Source organism: Salvia hispanica, chromosome 4 (assembly GCF_029641045.1).
Source record: "Salvia hispanica isolate PSC_SH4W2 chromosome 4, Shi_PSC_v1, whole genome shotgun sequence".
NCBI lineage: Eukaryota > Viridiplantae > Streptophyta > Magnoliopsida > Lamiales > Lamiaceae > Salvia > Salvia hispanica.
The window spans coordinates 34,605,956-34,613,787 of record NC_142695.1 but is presented as its reverse complement, the minus strand read 5'-3'; positions in this window follow the sequence as shown (position 1 = coordinate 34,613,787).

The following is a 7,832-nucleotide window of genomic DNA, read 5'->3' as shown; positions in this document are numbered from 1 at the left end:
TTATGGCAAGACAATAACTTAGGGATGTCAGTGCAGCCCGCAACCCGTGGGTTGACCCGAATAGCCCGCCAAATTTATAGGGTTATGGCTGAAAATTTCCAGCCCAATAAAATTAAAACCGGATTAGCACGCACCCGATTAACCCGCAACCCATTAGGGCTAGACCTGAAAACCCGATGGGCTGACCCGAAAATCCGATAAAATATCTATTATTCTATTTTTTTTACTCCTAATTCGACACCTCATTGATTAATTTTATAATACAGATAACTAGGAAATAACTTTCAATTTGAAAAAGTTAGTGACATGTGGGTCTTACTTTTATATATTAGTTTTATAATAAAATGTGAGTGAGAATGAGTTAGTGGAATGTGGGGTCCATTACCAAAAATGGTAAAAGTGAAAGGTGACAAATTTTTAAGGACGGACGAAAATGGAAATAAGTGACAAATTTTTAGGGACGGGGGAGTATTAAAATACAAATTATATATTGAATTTTTATTAATATAATAATTGATAAATAAAATTAAAACTTTAGATTTACTAAAAAAATATTTAAATTTCAAAAACATGCATTAAAGTTTCACGAAATATCTCAAATATTAGTATCTGATCATGTTTATGATTGAGTTTAAGCATATATCTCAAATTTATTATAATTAAATATTTTATATTTTATGAATATAACTAATTTTCTTCCCTAATTATTGGATTTTTTTCTATTATTTTTTAAAAATAATTTCTATCGAAATTTAGTTTCATGTCGTCTATTTATTTGATCAGTATTGAATACACATATTCTGCTCGGTTACTTTGATTTCGGGTGTCAAACATTTATGTAACCGAAAGATAAAAGGGGCTAGTGAATATTTTATCTCATGAACTCCAAAGACATAACCCGCAATTGATTGTCGTTAAACTTATGAATCTGTTGATAAAATCCTATAATTAACCCATTCGAAGTTAACTAGGGACGTTTCCTACGATAACTCCAAATATAACTCCAAAGATAGAGGAGTTACTTTTCTAAGAAGTAGACTAGATTTGGCGAGAATTCAAAAACTATCAATGTGGTTCTCTTCATTTTGTTCAAATCTAAAACGACACTCCAACAATCTCTGTTTATTATACACTGCTCACGAAAAGAACTTCCTCAAAGTTTAATATTGTCAAATATTCTCATGCAGTCATGCTATCAGTTAATTTCGTACTGTATACGTCAATTCCATCAAAATACGGAATTGTAACCTATTCCCTTCAATAAGACTCACATTTTGTCATTTTAGTATGTCCCACAATAAGAGTCACATTTTACTTTTACCATAAATGATAAATAGACCTCACATTCCACTGACATTTTATTATAAAACTAATATATATATATAGGGGTGCACTAGGGTGCCACCATAGATAGGATAACACCATACCACCAATATAGTCCATTAGATCTCGTTTATGGACGCCTAGGATTAAGTTTCATGAAAAAACGCGGCTTTGCAGTCTACTGTATTAGATATTGCAGTCGTGGTAAACTGCAATATTGTTGTGGTAAGACTGCAATATTCAATGAACAGCTCTGCAATCTGGTAACGTAAAATTAGAAATTTCCTATGTTACCCCTCCGTGTTTTAACACGTGGCAGCATGACAAACACACGATTTTCAGATCCAATGGCCTAAAATGGTGGTATGGTGGTACAGTAAAGAGGGTTGTCATCTTAACACATCCATATATATATATATATAGAGGGTCATATTCTAATGCTTATAGCACCCTAATCCAAAATCAAGACTAAATCTCCACCCTTGGATTTTAAAATGAGTGGATGAGATTAAAGCTCACAAATCTCAATAAAAAATAGACAAAATATCAACAAAAGGGTAATATCGTCATTATGTTATCATATGATAATTTTCGTGAGTGTTTTTTTATATCAACATTGTGTATTACAAATATCAACAATATGACATTAGAATATCAACACAAGGACAAGAAAATATCAACACATTTTTATTGAGATTGGACATGCATAATATTGAGATTTTGCCTACAATATATTGAGATTTTTTGTTGCATTTGTTGATAAAAGCGGCTTATCAACATGTACGAAAATTTAAATATAATTTATCAAATTTCATCACCCGAACATCGTCGGAACATATGCAATTGAGATCTCGTTGGAATCCTTATTAAATTATCTTTAATTTGATATATTTTTTGTGAAAAAATAATTTAAATTGAGAGAGTTACATAAATTTAAAGATTTGGGATGATTTTGAGGAGAGAGAAAGTAGTTAGTTATAATTACTACATATAGGATTTGACATTAATACCCTTTTAATTTAATTAATAATTATTTAAATTTAAAATATATTACACTTGACATTATATCAACCACAAGATCTTCTAATCTAATGGTTAAAAATTGGTCTCAATTTTGGATTGATAATTAGTTAGCAATTGATCACATCCCTATATATATATATATATATATATATATATATATATATATATATACACTATATATATATATAGGGGTGCGTTAGGCTCCTTTACACCCTAAGTGTCCTATTTCCTTCTTAATCTCAGCCCTTGGATCCTTGAATTGGATGGTTGTGATCAATGCATTATTAGTCTATAATGTTGCATTATTAGCCGTTGTGCATAGGGGTGGGTCGATACGATATATCGTATCGAAAACGTTGTATCGTGTATCGTATCGAAAATATCGATATGAAAGAATTTCATATCGTTATCGTATCGAAAGTTTCAATATATCGAACTTTCGATATAAAAAAATTTCATATCGTTATCGTATCGATATTTCGATATATCGTATCGAAATTCGATATATCATTAAATATCGATATATATCGAAAATTTCGATATAAAACGATATATCGCGATATAAGGAAATTCATATCGTTATCGTATCGAAAGTTTTCGATATGATATCGTATCGTATCGAAAATTATGATATATCGAAAATTCGATAATTTTTCGATATTTTTCAATACGATACGAGCGATATATCATTTTTTCGGTATTTTTTCCCAGCCCTAGTTGTGCATTATTAGAATGAAAATGTGCATTATTAGTCTATAATGTTGCATTATTAGCCGCTGTGCATTATAGAATGAAAATGTGCATTATTAAATGACACGTGGCATTAATATAATTGTCAGATGACAAAATCGTGGGGCTAGGATTAAGAAGGAAAAAGGACAAAAGATATGAAAAAGATTTGAATACATCCCTATAGGGGAGTGATCAATTGCTAACTCATCATTTAATTGCTAACTACAACTAATTTAAGGCCATAGGATTTTAGAAAACGTGTGATCTACAATTTGCCACGTGTAATTTTCGTTTTTATTAATAAAATAAAAAAAGATTAAAAAAAAAACGCCAAATTAGGGTTTTAGATGAAAATGTCAATATAGTGTTTCGGAAATATCAACACAATGCTTTGAGAATGTCAACACGATGTTTTAAGAATGTTAACTCATTGCTTATATTGACATTCTACATGTATTATATTGACATATTTTATATAGTATGTTGACATTTCTGTTTTACGAAAAAATTAAAAAAAAAATTGAATTTTTTTTCAAATTTTGACGTCGGAACATATGCATATATGATATCGTTGGAATCCTTATAAAATTATCTTTAATTTGATATATGTTATATGAATTTAAAGTTTTGGGATTTCTTTTAAAAGTTAGTTATAACTAAACATGTAGTTAATTGACATTAATACCCCTATTGATATTTTATGGAATTAATCTTATGGCTTTATTGACGTTTTTTGTTGATCGTATTGATATTTCTTGGTTGATTATCTAGGCCCTTAATTTGAATATCTAATAGCTATTATTTAGTTGTAGTTAGCGATTAGGTATTGAGTTAGCAATATAACACTCCCCCATCCCTATATATATATATATATAGGGGTGCACTAGGGTGCCACCATAGTTAAAATAACACCATACCACCAATATAGTCCGTTAGATCTCATCTATGGACGCCTAGGATTATGTTTCGTGAAAAAACACGGGTTTGCAATCTACTGTATTAGATATTGCAATCGTGGTAAACTGCAATATTGTTGTGGTAAGACTGCAATATTCAATGAACAGCACTGCAATCTGGTAACGTAAAATTAGAAATTTCCTATTTTACCCCTCCGTGTTTTTACACGTGGCAGCATGACAAGCACACGATTTTCAGATCCAATGGCTTAAAATGGTGGTATGGTGTTACAATAAAGAGGGTTGTCATCTTAGTACGTGTAAAAACACGGAGGGGTAAAATAGGAAATTTCTAATTTCACGTTACCAGATTGCAGTGCTGTTCATTGAATATTGCAGTCTTACCACAACAATATTGCAGTTTACCACGATTGCAATATCTAATACAGTAGACTGCAAACCCGTGTTTTTTCACGAAACATAATCCTAGGCGTCCATAGATGAGATCTAACGGACTATATTGGTGGTATGATGTTATTTTAACTATGGTGGCACCCTAGTGCACCCCTATATATATATATATATATATATATATAGGGGCATGTTAGGGTGCCACCACCCCTTAAAATAACACCATACCACCATTTCTAGCTAATCATTTGTACACGTGGACGAATAATAAGCTGCCAAGTGGCAAAAAAAAAAATATCTGAAAAAAGACGGGCAGCAATCTGCTGTTCTTTAAACATCAATTTTTCTTGAACAGCAATATCCGACACACTATACAGCAATCAATAGATTGCTGTCTACCGTATTGAATATTGTTGTGTAGCGTTTATAATATTGCTGTATAAGCGTTGTCACGTTGTCAATTTAAGAGGAGTTGTCATTTTAACACAAACCATATATATATATATATATATATATATATATATATATGGGTGCACTATGGTGCCACCATAGATAGGATAACACCATACCACCAATATAGTCCGTTAGATCTCATCTATGGACGGCTAGGATTAAGTTTCGTGAAAAAACACGGGTTTGCAGTCTACTGTATTAGATATTGTAGTCTACTGCATTAGATACTGCAGTCGTGGTAAACTGCAATATTGTTGTGGTAAGACTGCAATATTCAATGAACAGCACTGCAATCTGGTAACGTAAAATTAGAAATTTCCTATTTTACCCCTCCGTGTTTTTACACGTGGCAGCATGACAAGCACACGATTTTCAGATCCAATGGCCTAAAATGGTGGTATGGTGTTACAATAAAGAGGGTTGTCATCTTAGTACATCCCTATATATATAGGTTTGTGTTAAAATGACAACCCCTCTTAAAATGACATCGTGACACCACTTAAAATGACAACCACGTAAAAACACGGAGGGGTAAAATAGGAAATTTCTAATTTTACGTTACCAGATTGCAATGCTGTTCATTGAATATTGCAGTCTTACCACAACAATATTGCAGTTTACCACGACTGCAATATCTAATACAGTAGACTGCAAACCCGTGTTTTTTCACGAAACTTAATCCTAGGCGTCCATAGATGAGATCTAACGGACTATATTGATGGTATGATGTTATTTTAACTATGGTGGCACCCTAGTGCATATATATATATATATATATATATATATATATATATAGGAGTGTACTAGTATAACAACTAATTTTAAAGTTACAACGTACATCCAACCACGTGCTGCCACATGGCACGAAAAATGCAATATTGTATACAGAAAAATGCAATACGCATTTGTAGAAGCTATAAATGAATTTCGGCAGATTGCATTTTTGTTATATGCAGATTGCATTTTTTATTGTTAAGTTTTGCATTTTAGATATTGACTGTTTAAATTGCATTTTATATATAGACGGATTGCATTTTTATATGTGAAAATGCAAAACTTAACAATAAAAAATGCAATTTATGTGAAAATGCAAAACTCAACACTATAAAATGCAATTTACATACAACAAAAATGCAATCTGCGAAAATGCATGTACAACTAGATTGCATTTTTGTGTTTAAAATATTGCATTTTTCGTGCCACATGGCAGCACCTGATTGGATGTACGTTGTGACGCTCTAAATAAGGGGGCACCCTAGTGCTCCCCTATATATATATATATATATATATATATAGGATATATATATATAGGGTCCTGTTAGGTTGAGATTTTTGGGCCTAATTGAGAATTGAGATGCAATCACAGCCACCCATTCACAATCTTCGCGCGATGTCAACAGCGTCTGGTTTATGTCAACAGTGGGGTATTTTTGTCATTTCAGTTCTAAAATGTTTCAGCTGTATTCAAAACACGCCGCAAAACTCTCGAACATTTCTCTGAGTTCTCTCCCAAATTTCTTCTACTTTTCTGCATCTTCTCTTTCTTCGTCGCAATTCATCTCCTAATCTTAGACTTCGTTCAGTTTTCTACATCAATTAATTTCAAAAAATGAGGATCGAAGAAGTAGTTGAAGCTGAAGCACCGATTGTAGCCAGAAAAAGGCATTCCAAATCGGCAGCCGTTGAAGCGAATTCTTCAGGTTAAGAAATTGATTCAAATTTTAAGTATATTGCTTCGATTTTAGTGTATTAAAACATATCTGGATTTGTTTTCTTCTGAATTCGATTTCTGCTGATTTTTTATTGTTGATTAGCGATGGTAGAATCGGAAGAGAGGGAAATCAACAAGGCTGCTGGAAAAAACGAAAGAGAACATGCATCTGCTTCCAGTTAAGGATTTGTTTAAATTTTTAAGATGATTGACATTTCATACAATAGCTATTGACATAGTTATGATAATAGACTTGTGTTTTCTATAAACAGCATATGCTTGTCATTGAGATGATATTGTATACTGTTGACATAGTGTATGCTTGTTTGGATTGCTGTTGACATTATAAACTTTAACAATTGATATAAAAGTAATAAGATAATTATGTTTGCTTTAAACATGATATACTTGTTATTGACATAGTGTATACTTATTAGAATCGTTGTTGACATAGTCAAATTGACATAATAGTAACCAGATAATTGTGTTTGCTATATATGAGATATACTTGTTATTGACATTGATTTATTATGTTCTTTATCTATTGACATAATTTTAAGAATATACATGCACTTGCTGTCGATAGGGTATACTTGTTATTGACATAGATTTATTATGTACTTTATCTATTGACATAATCGTAATAACATACATGCACTTGTTGTCAACAGGGTATACTTGTTATTGACATGATATCGTGTATAATTGATATTGATTTATTCTGTTTGATTTTAAAACAGAGAAAAGAAAAATATCAAAGCAAACTAGGAGTGTTATTGAGATTAGTAGTGTAGATCAAATAAAAAATTTGAAAAAATAAAAGAAAAGTATAGAGGAAATACGAATAAACATCGAAGATGAAGAGATGCACAATGAGAATAAAGAACAGACTCACATAAAGAGGAATGATCTCGTTGTTAACAGAGTTCACCTTGAGGATAAGGCCACTGTTCGAGGCCTTCGCCCCGATGTCGTTTGTGGAAAATTACTCAGTATTATTCCTCACTTTTGATATTTTCTATGATATTATCTTCTTTTTTCTTAATTTTGTATTTTCATGTCACAGTTTTTAAGAGGCCATTTTGCACTGATTTTCTCAAGTTCTGCTTTGAATGCTTTGAGGTTACTCTGTGGACTTCTGCAAGAGAGTAATTCTGATCTTCATTTATTTCTTTCTTTTCCATTCATGTTTAGTTATTTATGAAAAATGTTTTATGATTTTGAATGCATGATTGCTCAGGCATAACATAGAAGGTGTTTTAACCAATATTACTGATGGGAGT